Below are 16,619 nucleotides of genomic sequence, written 5' to 3' on the forward strand. Positions count from 1 at the left end.
TTATTCCACTTGGATTGACACTTATTTAATTTCTCTCGTCGTTTTAGGATTCCGACGGCAGGGGACTCTATCCATTTCCCTGCGGCCCACTGGCCGGGACCTGATATTTGAGAACCCCTTCCCTGGAGCTGGTGTGTTCTTCCTCATTCTTCTTCCTCTGTTTCTTATTTTACACTGTTAGGAAGGGCTTTTTCAAATCTCCCCTGAGGACTGGGTTCTCTCTGAGTCTCTTGTGCTTATGGGTGTTGGGAAACATTCCAGATACTTTGCTATTTCTTGGTGAGAGAATTGTTTGATTTGTTCCTTTGTTCCTCTGTTCTTGCATCCACCCATTCGTTCAGCTATCCTCTAGTGTTTACCAAGGACCGAGCTCTGTGCTGGGCACTTGGGGTCTGGGCCTGTGTGAGACACTCTGTTCTGACCCCTCGAGGTGACAGGGAAGGAGGTCTGACATTGAAATCTGTGAGGGAGGGGTTCTCACTCCTCATTGTTGATTCTTGCTCCTAAACCCACTGGCTGAATCTCTAACTGACTAGTTTGCCCACAGAGTAAATTTTCTTAATGCCTTCAGGGCCTACCTGGCTTTTCCGGCAGGGGATAATATCCCTCTGTGTGCTGATGGGCTTTCCGGGATCATCCACGCTCTCCAGCTTCTCAAAGAAAACTCAACCTGGACCCTCACCGGCAAACAGAATGCTGACATTTGCATAAGTGATTAAATCTGGGCTTTTAAATTGGGGCAGGGTGCTTCCCAGCCTGCTCAGTGACCCCTGGTCACGAGGTGTGGGCACTGCGGCCTCAGGAAGGGGAGGCCTTTTGCCCCTCAGCCTGTGGGCCGCCGGGGGTCGTTAGTTAGAGGTCGGTTAGGCGAAGAACTCTGCCTCTTGAGCTCCGTCCGGGTTTGCCTTTGCCTGTAAGCCCTTGGGCGAGTCTCTGCATTCTCGTGACTCAGCTCTCTCAGCCACAAAAGGGGGCTGATAGTTCCGAACTGTTGTAAGAATTAAATGAGATACTACAGGTACTGCACGGAACCCAGCGACTGAGCCGTCGAAGGCATTTGGTAAATAAAGCAGCAGTTGTTCTTTTCACAGTGGCGGAGGCAGCAGGGCCTGGAAGCTCCACCCCGGGTTCAGGGATTTGTTGGGGGGACCGCAAAGGTGGCTGCCTGGTGCTGTAATGGAAGAAAGAGGAAGGGAAACACTGTGTTTGTTAAGACAGGCACGGAGTGGGCCCTGGCCGGTTGGCTCAGTGGTAGAGCGTCGGCCTGGCGTGCAGGAGTCCCGGGTTCGATTCCCGGCCAGGGCACACAGGAGAAGCGCCTATCTGCTTCTCCACCCCCCCCCTTCCTCTCTGTCTCTCTCTTCCCCTCCCACAGCCAAGGCTCTGTTGGAGCAAAGTTGGCCTGGGCGCTGGGGATGGCTCCTTGGCCTCTGCCTCAGGCGCTAGAGTGGCTCTAGTTGCAACAGAGCGACGCCCCAGATGGGCAGAGCATCGCCCCCTGGTGGGCATGCCGGGTGGATTCCAGTTGGGCGCGTGTGGGAGTCTGTCTGACTGCCTCCCTGTTTCCAGCTTCGGAAAATACAAAAAAAAAAAAGACAGGCATGGAGTGGGGGGCTTTGCCTTCTCTCTCACTTAACTTTCAAATGCCCCCATGAGTTGGGCATTATGGTCTCCCCTTTCTTGAGAAGGAAACTGCTAGAAAAGTCTAGTAACTTGTGCCAGGAGCACACAGTCGGTAGTGATGAACAAGACTTGAAACCATGTCTGCTGATCACCGCCCCCCCCGCCCCCCGTCCCCGTCCACTCCCCGTCTAAGTCAGGAGAGGGAAAGCCTTAAATGCTAGCGGAAGGAGAGAGGAGATAAGTTGATTTGTCTCCGGGGGCCTGGGCCCTGTACACATACTGTGTGCCGTAGCTGCCCGAGTTGTTACCCAGGTTTGCAGACGGACACAGTGAGGCTCAGGGGGGTGGCTTGGCCGAGGGCGGGGCAGCGTTAGGGCCTGGGTCTGTCTGCCTGCCGGCTGGAGCTCCCTCCAGAGTGGCTGGAATGGCCCTGCTCTGTCGTGACCTGCCCGTGTGACCTTGAGCAGGTCGCGTAAGGCATCTACAGCGGGTCGTCTTCAGCTGTACAACGGAGGAAGACAGCGGCCGCCCGGCCCACCTCTCAGAGCTGCGCAGAGACCCGCGTGAGCGGCTGCGTGTAGAGGGCTTTGTGAAGGGGAAGGCTCGGTGCAGCCGGAGGGCTTACTACCATCACTCAGGAACCGCCCACGTCTTCCGTCTCCTCCCGATGTGGCCACCGGACTTAGTGCTCTGAGAGTCCGCCAGCTTACGGTCTGTCTCCCGGCACCAGAGGAAGGGCTGCCCGCCTGCGCTGTCTGGTGCCTCTTGCGGGCTCTCAGAGTGCGCTCGACTGCGGCGATTTAAACGGGACCCAGAGCTTGACGGAGCGGGCTCCCCACGATTCCTGAGCTGACCTTTGCCGTCTCGGGGGCCTCCTCCTGGGCCTGAGAACACTTTTCCAGCGCGGGGCCCTGCTGGGCCGTCATGGAGTGCCACTGTCTCCCCAGAGGCCCCACCCCAGCTGCCTGGGGTCCATCTTACAGGTTTTCCCAGCCGGGACACTGAGACTGTCCATTGTGAATTGTTTGCTGGCGCAGCCTTGGAAGAAACAACCTCGCACACTGTGAGACCCCCATGACAACTCCTGCAGCCCCTCGCTCTTTCCTCCCTCTTTCCTCGTTCTCCTTAAGCTGTGGCACAGCCGCACAGGCCTCCCCGCAGCGTGGTCACAGCCCGTCGTCCGGAGCTAACCTAACCTTCTCATGGGACTGTGTCCCTTTGAGAGTTGGTCTGACCTCAGGGCTGTAGGAGTGTGACCATGACCATGATCTCGTCCGAGCCTGTCATTTTAGAGATGAAGAAACTGAGACCGGAAGGAGAGCACCTGTTCACGCTCATGCTGTTAGCCACCTTCAGTTTTACAGGAGGATCTTGACGGCGTGGTGAGGAGGCGTGGAGGGGATGTGGTGTTTCAGAGTCTTCTCATTCGACAGGCCGGATCTGGTGGCCGTGACTACCTAGCGCCACCCCAGATAATCAAGAAGTGGCCTGGAAGTGGCCCTGGCCAGTTGGCTCGGTGGTAGAGCATCGGCCTGGTGTGCAGAAGTCCCGGGTTCGATTCCCGTCCAGGGCACACAGGAGAGGCGCCCATCTGCTTCTCCACCCCTCCCCCTCTCCTTCCTCTCTGTCTCTCTCTTCCCCTCCCGCAGCCGAGGCTCCATTGGAGCAAAGATGACCCAGGCGCTGGGGATGGCTCCTTGGCCTCTGCCCCAGGCGCTAGAGTGGCTCTGGTCACGACAGAGCGACGCCCCGGATGGGCAGAGCATCTCCCCCTGGTGGGTGTGCCGGGTGGATCCGGTCGGGTGCATGCGGGAGTCTGTCTGACTGCCTCCCCGTTTCCAGCTTCAGAAAAAAAAAAAAAAGAAGAAGTGGCCTGGGAGTGAGCAGAGGGGTGTGTGTGGGGGAGTGGGGGGGGTTGGGGAGAGGAACTGGGGGATGGGGACCGATGCTAAAGACACTGAGCGCAAGCCGTGTGCCAAAATGGAGAGAGGGGAGAGATGTAAGACTTGGCACACTCCTCCCTTTCTGGAATAGCCTATGTGTACTCCCATTCAGAGGCATGAAGCCTGGATGAAATGGTCTTGCGACTTTGCCTTTCCCCGACACTGTTTTGTGCCTGTTGGCGAAATCCAGTTTCTAGGCTGAGGAGAGCTTCTTGGGCACCTAGCAGCTTTGGGGCGCTCAGGAAACGTTAAATAACCGTTATCATCAATTGCAGCATAAAGGAGTAAACCGCATGAAATTTCATTTTCCTACCTGCTACCATGATCAGAAAGACAAAGCAAATGAAATTATCTCCTCTCTGCCCAGAGACAATCTCATTGCCTCTGCTCCATCGACCACATAACCAGGAGCAGAGTTATTGCCGCCTCTCCTAACAGATGTGAAACAAACCTTAGGGGAGGAGTGAAGAGTCGCTGTTCAAGCTCACTTGCAGATTTCGCAGTGGAATGAATCACAGCGTCAAATCTTCTTCTTCCCGGGATGGGGGATCGGAGGCTCTTTCTCCAGCCCAGTGTGAGGAAGACAGAGGCCAGGTTTGCTGCAGCTTCTTGAGCTCGGTCCTGCTGTGACCTCTACTGCTGCAGGCCCTGAGTAGGTCAATGGGACCAGTGTAGAGGAGGGGACCTCCCTGCACCAGGGCTGTGTGGACACGTTGCTGCAAGCAGGACCAGACCCAGACAGGGGGCATCTGGCAGGGTCATCGGTAGACCCCCTCCCCTCAGTTATTTATAGAAAAGGCTGAGAGCTTGGTGGGGACTGCTGGTGACAGGGCTCGCCTCTTCCCTGTTGTCCCCATCAGTTCAGTGCTGGCTTCAGACCTGTCTACTCCGCCTGGTGAAAGAAAAGCCCTGTAGTTAAGGAGGATGGTCTGGCGAGGTTCTGGGACCAGGACACGCCCTACCTTTGGCTTCCTTTATCTTTGAGTTCTCTTCTTGTCTCTCCACACCCCCTCCCCGCCGACCCCCAGTCCCAGTGAGGCTCAGCAAAGTACACGGCCGACCCCCACAGTCCCTCCTGGGCTGGGGGAGTTTTGGCAAATGCTTTCTCTGGGCCTTTTCACGCCTCCAGGGATATTTTCATTCTCTTTATAGATGGCATCTGGGGTTTGGCCTGACGGGCGCGTCCCGGATTCTGTCCGGACTACAGGCTTTGCACCTTGCCGCATCTGCTTGGGAAGTCTAACCCTTGTTTGCTGGGCCCTGACTCCTGTCTTCTCTCCTGAGACCGATGCCAACCTCTTTCTAGCCCCCATTTGTCCCAGCTCTCCCCTTCTCATGCCCATTCGGCTCTTCTCACCCACTTGGCACTGGCCTTCCAGGGCCCCAGGGTGGTTCTAATCTTGTTCTCCTGTTCAGATGGCTCTTCTTCCTGCCAGGAAGGACCCTGTTTATCCTGAGCGCCGACCTCTCTGGCTGGTGTGGAGTAACCGGGCGGCTGGCTTCCCAGGGGCTGGTGCTCTGCTGCCCCCTGGGGGCGCACATCCTGCAGGCCAGTTCGAGAGACGTGTCGTTTCCACGTAGAGGGCAAGCCAAAGGGAAGCCTTGAAGTCCCAGGCTTCCACGACACCGTTCCCCGCCTTCTGTCCACACCCCCTGCCCCTCCAGCTGCCTCCCAGCCCACAGAGGTTTCCTCCACTTGCACCAGCCCCCCTGTGGAAGCCAGGTGAGAATGTATGGTCTTCCTTCCAGCTCAGGAAGGCAACCTGTGGAGGGAAGGCTGGATCCTTCCAGGCTACCAGATCCTCCCCTCGACAGAGAAAGCAGTCATTGTCGATTTGTTCCAGCCTGGGCTCCGCTAGAATAAACACACATGTGCACATACACCCACATGCCAAAAATTCAATTTCGGTACACTACCAGACCTGGCTAATTAAAATGTCGAATCCATTTAAACGAATGCAACGATTAATTTCGCCAGACAGTAATTGCATGATTTGAATACTCTTCCTTTGCTTTCCCGTTGAGTTGGCTGGAAAACTCACTTCCTGGGTGGGGTCCAAACCTTGCCATCTTTGAAATGGATTTTGCTGCTCAGCTTCCCTCCACAGAAGACCGCCCTCTTCACCTGCCATGCGGAGATTGGTTCCTGATTCCAGGGAGCGTCAGCTATTGGATTACTTCTGGCTCAAGCCGCGCCGGTGGAGAAAGCCCATGCTGGATTTATTTCCCGCCCTGGAAGGCTGCCTGTCTGTAGGTGCCTCTCCCTGAATTTCTGCCCAGGGTGAAGATTTGTGGCCAATTGTCTCCCATTCCTGCCCCTTTCAAAGTCTGCCTTATGAGCCCTGTTACCTTCCGCACTGGAGAGAGAGAGAGAGAGAGAGAGAGAGAGAGAGAGAGAGATAAAGGCATCGAGAGAGAATCAAAGAGGCAAAAAGGAGAGTCAGGGGTTGAGATCCAGGAAAGGACAAGGAAACCTTTGCCCGTGCAGTTTCGAGTACAGAAGAGATAAACATCAGAGACAGTCTGCGCTCACCCGGCTGCAGGTCCAGATCAAAGGGTCCGGCCTGCCCCTCAGTCTGGTCTGGAACATTTATTGAGAGTCGACTCCATGTTAGGCCCCATGGTGGTGGCTGGAAAGAGATAAAACAGGAACATAAATAAGTATAATGTAAGTAAACAGTGATGAGTTCCCCGAGAGAGGGGTGTGAAGCCGCAGCCGGCCGTGGCCTCGGGGTGCCACGGGGAACAGCATCAGGGTCTGCGGCTGGAGGGAAGGAAGGTCAAGGGCACTTGAAGTGGCATTTGCCCAGCAGGAGTGCTGTTCTTACTGAGATTCAGGGGCAGACCCAGGTTTCAGGGGGCCTGAAGCGTCTTGATTGAGAGGGGAGTTAAGAAAAAGAAAACAAAATTGTGAATGTGGAATTAGGTATAACAGCCTGGCCTGTGGTGGCGCAGTGGATAAAGAGTGGACCTGGAATGCTGAGGTCGCCGGTTCGAAACCCCAGGCTTGCCTGGTCAAGGCACATAGGAGAAGCAACTACTAGAAGTTGATGCTTCCTGCTCCCCACACCCTTCCTCTCTCTAAAATTTTTTTTTTTTTTAAAGTATAGCGTTGACTGTTTATTTCAAATAATAAAATAGATCATAATAAATTATGTATCACAAAAGCTGACAATTCACAAACACCGCAAAGCCCAGAGGAAAAATAGAACGGGAAAAGGAATTAGCTGATGGCACACCACTCCGGCGCCGTCTCCTCGCATTTTGGGTTGTGTGCTCTTTGCTGTATCTTTATATGACAACAGCTTTGAAATGTCATTTTCTAGGGAGAGAATAGATGATTCTGTCTTTCTTCTGCCACAGTCGATCAAAATTTGCTTTTTTGGTACTGAGAGTTAGAACTCATAAAACATGTGACTCCACATGCAGACATAATACCTGTTTTTGTGATAATGCCACAGGTTTGTGCCCAGGAAATTGGAAATTGTAATGAATTTAATGTGAGAAGCCGTGGCATGTTGACCTCTGGCCACACACCATCCTGTCATGGTGGCCGGTGACACAGTGGGTGGAAAGTGTGCACTGAGTCATTTTTTAAAATTATTATTCAGTGAGAGAAGGGTAGGCAGAGAGACAGACCCGAGCATGTGCCCTGACTGGGATCCACCTGGCAAGCCCACGAGGGGGCGTGGCTCTGCTGCTCAGCAACGGAGCTCTTCTTAGCACCTGAAGTGGAGCCATGGAGCTATCCTCAGCACCTGGGGCCAACTTGCTCCAATGAAGTCATGGCTGCAGGAGGGGAAGAGCAGAGAGAGGTGAGAGAGAGAGGGGTAGAGAAGCATATCCGTGCTTCCCAGAGTCATTTCTAAACAAGAGCTTAACTCTATGCAAAACTGTGAACTACATAACAATAACAAACCCAATTAAAAGCTTTCCCAATTCAATTTTCCCCAAACTGAGTTTCTCAATGCCCACGGCCATTTGGGCACCACCGATGTGAGGTCAAGTGTGATGGAGGGAGGCTGGGATGGAAAGAGGTTGTTACTTTAACCAATTTTGGTTAAAATATATTACTTTGGAGGGTTTTACAAAATGATAGGGTCACGTGAGCACATTGTCAGGGCCCTTCCCAGAACCTCTGATGGGTCTGAGAAGTGAAGGGCCTTGATGCATAAGGCTTCATTGGCGTCGGAGTAAACTGACCACTGCTCAGATTATCTGGGGTCATGATGGAAACTGTGGGAGCAATGAATCCCTTCTGCTCGGTGCTTGGAGCTGAAGAGAGAGCATTGCACAGTAGTTAAGGGAGTAAACAGTGGAGTTGGTGGTTCTGGGTTCAGGTTCTGGCTTTGTAATTTAGGAGTTCTGTGTCCCCAGCTTTCTCATCTGTAAACTGGGGATAACAGTAGAACAGGTATTGCGGGCAAATGTGGTTGTGCAGGTGAAGTGTAAGGCACACAGGAGACGAACAGTCGGTGCCGGCAGCTTCTGGGCGGCAGAGTGAGGGTGGAGGGGGAGAGTCCTGAAGGGGGGGCATTTGATCTGGGCCTTGACGTTCTAGTGTGTAATCATGTGAAATGGGATGCAGGTGCAGTCTGGCTGGAGTCCAGGGGCCAGAAGGAAAGTCTGATCTGGGTTTAACAAGGCTGGTGGGGGCCGAGGAGGCCGTGAACACTAGGCTGTATTCCTCGCGTGTTGACATAATCAGGTCTGTGATTTTTTTTTTTTTTTGTATTTTTCTGAAGCTGGAAACGGGGAGAGACAGTCAGACAGACTCCCACATGTGCCCGACCGGGATCCACTCGGCATGCCCACCAGGGGGCGACGCTCTGCCCACCAGGGGCGTCGCTCTGTTGTGACCGGAGCCACTCTAGCGCCTGGGGCAGAGGCCAAGGAGCCATCCCCAGCGCCCGGGCCATCTTTGCTCCAATGGAGCCTCGGCTGCGGGAGGGGAAGAGAGAGACAGAGAGGAAGGAGAGGGGGAGGGGTGGAGAAGCAGATGGGCGCTCCTCCTGTGTGCCCTGGCCGGGAATCGAACCTGGGACTTCTGCACGCCAGGCCGACGCTCTACCACTGAGCCAACCGGCCAGGGCAGGTCTGTGATTTTGAAACGCGAGTCGTGTGGCCTGGGAGGGGATGGCTGGGGAGGGGAGTGTGTCAGAGGCCTGCTGCAGGGTTACTGAAACAGCCCAGGCAGGGGCTGAGGAGGACCGAACTCGGCAGCGTCGGAGGGTCGCACACGCGGACACACAGCTGCACAGACACACGTGCACCTGAACCCTCAGCCTAGAATGCAGCCGCCACGTGGAGGGCATGTCACCCTGTTTCTCTCTGAATTGTTTATTCTGCTCTCTGCTGGGACTAGACAAATAGGAGACCGGCGTGGCAGGCTGTCGCTGGTGCCAGGATGAGACCGTGCCCTCTCAGGCATGCACTGGGTCTCTGCATGACAGACACCCGCGCCCCGGGCCTGAGGGGTCGCTCCCAGCGCTGGCTGGCGGCAGCTAGCTGACTTGTCTTCGCATCTGAGTGGCTCTTTCTGGGGCTGGTGGGAGCTGCCAGCAATGCTGGCCTCCAGCTGGCTGACAGGCAGGGCAATTTATTTTATGCTGAAATGACAACGGGACAACAATGCCTCTTGCAGGAGACAACTTGGGTTTTGTAATTGCTAGCCCGGGGGCAGCTCTTTGAAAAAAGAGGCCCGGATTCCCCTCTCAGGAGCCTGAGATGAGATGATCATTTAGGGGCCCCAAGAATTAGTCAGCCTGGATGTGACATTTTGCCCAAAGGTTTCTACCTCATTCAGATCTAGCTCCATTCTAGAGGTTGCTTTCCATTGTTTCAGGATACTGCAAACCCAATCATTCATTAATGGTGATTTTTTACATGTCCATTTTCAAGATCTAGAAAATGGAGGCGGAATGTTCCAGACAAGACAATGGGACTTTGAGTCCCCTATTATAGATTCTATTTCTCATAACAACCCCCCCACCCCTGCTGCCGATCTTCGTTTTTTTTACCCCAGTTGCTTGGTGACTCAGACAGTTTCTGGCACATCAATTAGCACTAATTTGTTGACTGCATTCTGAGATGAATAATAATCTGGACCACGTAATTAATTCTATTATGTTACTGTGAGAAAGAGGAGAGAAGACTAGGGTATGTCTTCATTATAATATTCATTTGTTCATTCCATAACATTTACTGAGTGCTCACTGTGTCCTAGACACTGTGCTAGGTGTGGAAATAGAGCAGCAAACAGGCCGCAAGGAGCTCCAGTCTTACCTTGGGGGAGGTGCCTGGTGCTGGGGGAGCACATTCCAGGGGCATTCAGCCCTGACATGGGGTGCAGGGGTGGTGATCAGAGGTGGTGATGTCTCATCTGGGGCCAGAGGGAGCCTGGGAGTTAGCCAGCTGAAGAGGGGGTGGGGAGGTGAGGGTAAAACCAATCTATGGTCCAGGACACCAACGAGCTTCTGGTCTTGGGAAAGAATTTGGCAGATAGAAAAAGGTGATTGCAATAATGGGCAAGTACTGAGATGGGGGAAGGATGATGCTTAAGGGAGCCTTTACCACTTCCTGTCTTTAGAGGCAAGCAACTGGGTTGACTCCAGGCAGCTCAAGATGAAGGCCATCATGGTTGTTCACAGAATCGAAGGGAAACCTGAATCACCGGAGTGATCCAGGGTCCTCACTGTAGATCCTCCTAGATCTTGTCTCCAGGACAATGAATGCCATGAGTTTCAACTGCTGGGTCTCTGTGTGTGCAAGTCTTCAACTTCTTGAGAAAAAGAATCTGATTGGCCCAGGGTGGGTCAGGTGTCTCTACCCTTTGACCAATCAGGCACGGGCAGGAAACTGGTATGGGTAGACGTGGCCAGGGAGGAAGGGTCCTTTGTATCCCACCATCAGCTTCATGTTTTGTTTTTTCTTTGTTAGAGTACAAATAGGAATGACACTTTACTAAAAGCAGGGGCAGCAGGGAGGTAGGAAGTTAGGAAAGGTATCCTAATGTCTTCACTGAGTCTTTTATTTTTTATTATTTTTTATTTTTTTAGCAGAAGAGAGAGACAGGAAGGGAGAGAAATGAGAAGCACTTTATCACTTTAGTTGTTCACTGATTGTTTCTCATATGTGCCTTGACCCGGGGGGGGGGGGGGGGCTCCAGCAGAGCGAGTGATCCCTTGCTCAAGCCTGTGACCTTGGGCTTCAAGCCAGCAACCTTGGGACCCTGTGGATATCCCACACTCAAGCCAGTGACCCCACGCTCAAGCTGGCGAGCCTGTGCTGAAGCTGGATGAGCCCGTGCTCAAGCTGCAGACCTCTGGGTTTCAAACCTGGGACCTCAGTGTCCCCACCAGTCACCTACACTGAGTCTTTATGGAACAGTCTGCGTTTATTTGCAAGGCCCCTGGGTTTTGTTCCTTTTTCCATGCCAGCCACCCCTCCCATGCGTGGATCTCTCACAAGCAGCTTCACAAGCAGCTCCAGTGCTGCCAGACTTCGGTATACAGTATCTTCCAATGTCTCTGACAAACTCTGCAAATGTCTGCGTCCTGAGGGGCTTTTCCAAGGCTGTGACTTGAGGGCTTGGTGGCGGCGGGGGGGGGGGGGGGGGATATATAGAATATGTAGAAGTGTGGGAGGGGCAGTGGAAAGACTCTCCAGACGTCTCGGGGTAAAGAGAAACAGGCTACTTTCCTAAGTCTAATTTGGGTTTATCCAAGTGAATAATTTCTCAGGCAGCCAGGAGGAGCCGTAAGCCCTGGAGACCAGACCTGCTCAGAATTCAAGCTGCAGTTCTGACAGCTTCAAATTGGAATCAGGCTCAGCCGTGGAGCCTGTGGGGTCCTTCACTTCTTCACTGTATCCTCTGGGCCGAAGGCAGAATTCCCAGAGGCTGGGATGCTGCTTCGCCATGTCTTTGCAGATACATGAAAGGGGGAGACCACTCTTTAGCCGCTCACCCTTTTCACTTGTTTACCAGGCAGTTGGTTTGATATTCCCGGGTCTGCAGAGCGAGAAGGAGATGGGCTCTGAATAAATTTCTCTGCCCACTGTACTGGGATAGGGTACCCTCTGGCGCTTTCCTTATGCCCCTGGGTCCTCCCGGCCGGTCGGGTGGCCAGTTGCTCTCAGCCTCTTAGAATTCTAAACTCGAAGACAAACAAATCTAGAAGGCACCTCAGATAACCTTATCTGAGTGCATCCTTAAATTGATAGACAGAGAAATTATGCCCAGAGAGGGATGGGACTTGCCCTCGGTCAATCGGCTAAATGGTGACAGGACTGGTACCAGAACCAAGGATCTTGAGCCAGTGGAGCCATCACTTGTGTTGCTTCTCACACCTCTGCTTTCCGTCTAACTCGAGCAGAACCAAAAGGAGAGAGAAAAGAGGAGTTTGGAGACTTTTGTAGATGGCGAGTTGTGTGCTTGTGCGTGTGTCTGCATGTGTGTGCCTGTGGGTGCACGTGTGTGTGCGTGTGTCTGCATGTGTGTGCCTGTGGGTGCACGTGTGTGTGCCTGTGGGCGCACGTGTGTGTGCTTGTGGGCGCACGTGTGTGTGCGTGTGTCTGCATGTGTGTGCCTGTGGGTGCACGTGTGTGTGCCTGTGGGCGCACGTGTGTGTGCGTGTGTCTGCATGTGTGTGCCTGTGGGTGCACGTGTGTGTGCCTGTGGGCGCACGTGTGTGTGCTTGTGGGCGCACATGTGTGTGCTTGCACCGGGCCAGCTCGTGACCGACTGCAGCCTTCAGTATCCAGAGACAGGCCTCTCCGGTAGAGCCTGGGTTCTTGGTAAACAGAGCACCGAGGCATGATGACAAGCCCCAGTGGGGGGACAGACTGGGTGTCTCTTTACTATTGGGGAAAATGACAAAATTATTTTCTCCCCTCACCAGTCTTTCCTGAAAATGGCAATAACTCACACTTATTGCCTTCTAAGTTCTTCAGACACTGAGGATTAACTCACTTGATTTTCTTTTCCTCGTTTATACGCAGACGAAGAAACCAAGGCCCAGAGGTTAAGTAGCTCGTGCAAGTCCCTCTGGCGGTAAGAGGTGGAGCCAGCAATCCAGCTCGGGCAGTCTGGCTCAGGCCCTGGCTCTTGGCTGCCGTAATGCCGTTTCCTAAGGCTCACGCCCGAGTGACTGCTGTGGCCTCTGCTGCTGTGGACTCTGAAAGCCGCAGTCCCAGGGGAGCCTATGGAACGCCCGACTCGATATCCGCGGGGGTCGGATGCGTCGGGGAGAAGACATATCTACATCCATGCTCAAACCACCGGGCAGCTGTGTAGGTTCGGCACGGTTTGCTGCCCACGCACCTGCCTGCCCCGTGATCCGTGAAGCGCTGTCTGTTCTCACTGGCAGAGAGGTCAGCCCCTAACTCAGTGCTAGTTTCCCTCCCCGCCACCCCCACCATGCGGTGTCCAAGCAGTGTTGACCAGCCTTGCGATGGGGCCATTCTGTCCCACAGAGCAGCTCCTTGCACCCCTGGATAATTGTGACCGCTGGGAGTTATGGCTGGAACTGAAGTGAATGTGCCCTCCGGTGGTCTGCTGACCCCTGGTGGAACAGACCTGCGCCTTCAGCTGCGGGCAGCCCTTGCAGGATCTGGAGAAGGCCTTTACCACCATCGAGAATCTTCTCTTTCCCAGGTGACACCTCACTTCCTCCTGTGACAGTTTCTGGACCAACCCAGCCTCTTACTGGCTTGTCCACGTTCCTGTTGAGGCGTCGCTGGTCTGGTCAGAACAGAGCAGAGCAGGGCAGTCCCCTCCCTCCTTGAAGAGATTCTGCTAATGAAAAAGTGAAAGTCACTCTAGACCAGGGGTAGTCAACCTTTTTATACCTCCCGCCCACTTTTGTATCTCTGTGAGTAGTAAAATTTTCTAACCGCCCACCGGTTCCACAGTCATGGTGATTTATAAAGTAGGGAAGTAACTTTACTTTGTAAAATGTATAAAGCAGAGCTACAGCAAGTTAAAGCATATAATAATAATTACTTACCAAGTACTTGATGTCGGATTTTTGCTAAGTTTGGCAGAATAAATCTTTATAAAACAACTTACTATAGTTAAATCTATCTTTTTATTTATACTCTGGTTGCTCCGCTACCGCCCACCATGAAAGCTGGAACGCCCCCTAGTGGGCGGGAGGGACCAGGTTGACTACCGCTGCTCTAGACAGACTTTATCCTGACTACCTGAGGGGCTATGATTGGTCATCTGAGCCATCAGAGAAGTATTTGTTGCTTCACATAAAAATCGTATAGAGATCTTTGAAAAAATACTAGAAATTTTATTTAATTGATCAGGAATGTGCTTGGGTATTAGGATTTAAGAAATTCTTGAGGTGTAATTAATGTACGGTCAAGGTTTAAAACCACTTGTCTTCACTAAAACTACACTAATGTGGACTTCTTAGGAGAGCGGAGGTTTGGTCTGTTTGGTTCACCGCTATTTTCCCAGTAAACAACAAAGGTTCTTGGCACGTAGGAGCTCTAGTTCAAAAAGTAGAAAGAATAAATCCTTTGCACATTTCTGGGTATATGCTCGTCATTTCATCATGTCTCCCTGGTGCAGTGATGATTGAAGGGCGCTGACAGACCGCCTCTGCCTCGGACAGAGAGGAATAGCGTTGGTCCGGCCTGCCCAACACACAGCTAACGTGATGTAAGCAGGACAGCAAGGCTTGCTGCCGCATGAGGCGGCTCTTGGGTCACAGCGCCTGTGAAGGCTCAGTTGGGAAGTTGGTGACAACTTTGTGTTTAATTACCATGGCCCCAGCGAGGTCAGGAGCAGAGTTTAACGGAGGCCCGGGTCGACCCCGGGCTGGACTTCGGGTCCGCTCAGGTCACAGGCAGCCTCCGGAGGCGTGGAGGAAGGCCAGGCGGAGAAGCAGGCGGCAGCTCTCCTTTCCCTGGCTGGAGCTCTCGAGGCATTGGGGACAACGGAACTCCGAGGGGCTGCGGCTGTAGCTGAGGTCTGGGTGCTCTTCCCGCATCCAGGACACAGCCTCCACGGTGACCCGAGGGGCTCGTCCGCTCCCTCCCTCCACCCTCCACGCTGTGTGTGCACGTGAGCCGAGCCATAGAGTGGGTCCCAGGGCGGGGGGATCAACACAGAGCCCAGGTGGAGGGAATGAGGAAGGACCCTGAATACAAGAGGAGAGGGCGTCAACCGACAGCGTGGCTGTGGTGGAAGTACCGGGCACAGCTGTCACGGAGATGGCAGATCTGCTGAGGAACAGCTTTCTGAAGGGCCGGCGTCGTGGAAACTCTGAAGGAAGTGAGGCGTGTGCCTGGATAGAGGGTATGAATGTGTGTGTGAGGTAGGCGGGGTGTGTGTGTGTGTGTGTGTGTGTGTCAGAGGCTTTCCCCTCAGAACAGGGAGGGGAACTGAAAATGTGAACTTGATCTCGTTCAGTCCTCACAAGCCTCCTGTAAAGGGCAGTGTCGGCCCCACTTTACAGATGAGAATACTGAGGCTCTCAGAGACTGAGTGGCTTGCCCGAAGGCACCAAGCCCAAGTAAGGGGAGAGTTACACTAATTTCCCTATCTCAGAAGCATGAGTTCAGACTGACCACGTGGTGGCGCAGTGGATAGAGCATTGGCCTGGGACCCTGAGGAGCCAGATTCGAAACCCTGAGGTCGCCAGCTTGAGTGCAGGCTCTTCTGGCTTGAGCTCGGGGTCACCGGCATAAGCATGGGATCATAGACATGACCCCATGGTCGCTGGCTTGAACCCAAAGGTCATTGGCTTGAAGCCCAAGGTCTCTGGCTTGGCTGGAGCTCCCCAGTCATGGCACGTACGAGAAGCAATCAATGAACAACTAAAGTGCCACAACTATGAGTTGATTCTTCTCATCTCTCTCTCTCTTCCTCTCTGTCTCTGTCTCTGTCTGTCTCGCTAAAAAAAAAAAAACAAAACTCCAAAAAACCAAAAAAAAAGCATGAATTTAGAGAGAAAAATAAATGGATAGGGAAGGCTCTAAGTTCCAATCTGAATGTTTAAAGAAACTAAGTCTATATTGATAAAAGTAATATAGGTAATATAGGTGATAACGTCTTCCTTTCAGTTGCCCAATCTATGTAGAAAAATCTACCAGGAGGCTATGGATTGCTTGTAGGTTGAGCTACTTTCCAAGACCTTCTCTTCCAGATTCTCTTAAGATGGGCCATTCCTCTGAATAGAGGGCACAGATCCTCCAGATGCCTCCGAAACCCTGGCAGGGCGTCCAGGGCGTTAGCACCCCGCTCCCCTGCCTCTCCTTCCAGCTGGAATGTCCATCAATAGCAGCGGTTCCCGGAGTGGAAGGGGCCCAGGTCCAGGAGACATGCTGTCTGCATTCAAGGCTTGCCTCTCCCACCCTTTTCTCTTTATTCTGGTGAGCTAAACCCCTCTTTCCTGTCGGGAGCTCATCCTAAGTGGTTTTAATGGAGTTGTCCCATGGTCGTTGCCCATGGGAGTCCTATAATTCAGAGCTGCTGATCGCTGTCTTCCCAGTCAAGTGCGGAGAAGAAGAGAGAGACAGAAACCTGACGAGGCTGGAGCACCTGGGTCCTGCTGGGCTGGATTCTGCACAGTCACGTGATCTGACAAATACCAGGTTGTTTGCAAAGAAGGCCCCAGTAGCTTTCCCCACTTCTATGCGCATCCTCATTTGTTAATGTGGCTGTCTCATTGTGTAGAAAAATAGAGTTTGTTTCCCCTTTCCTGGCCTTGTCCCTAGATTGGACCGATAGAATGTGGCAGAACTGACATGTGTGGCTTCTCAGCTTTGCTCTCACGAGGGCCCTGAAGCTTCAGCTCTCATTCTCTCGGGACCCTTAGTGAAGAAGCCTGCTCTGGTCCCCTGGAGTATGGGAGCGCACGTGAAGAGAGAGGCCCAGCCAACCCAGCTGAGCCAGCAGAGTCCAAGCTGAATGAAGCCACAGTGAGCGTCAGAAGAACCATCCGACTAACCCACAGAGTTACGAGAAGTAATACATTGTTACTGTGTTAAGTCACTAGTTTGGGAGGGGGGTTCGTTATGCAGAATTAGATGTCTGCT

This window comes from Saccopteryx leptura, chromosome 11, assembly GCF_036850995.1.
Source record: "Saccopteryx leptura isolate mSacLep1 chromosome 11, mSacLep1_pri_phased_curated, whole genome shotgun sequence".
NCBI lineage: Eukaryota > Metazoa > Chordata > Mammalia > Chiroptera > Emballonuridae > Saccopteryx > Saccopteryx leptura.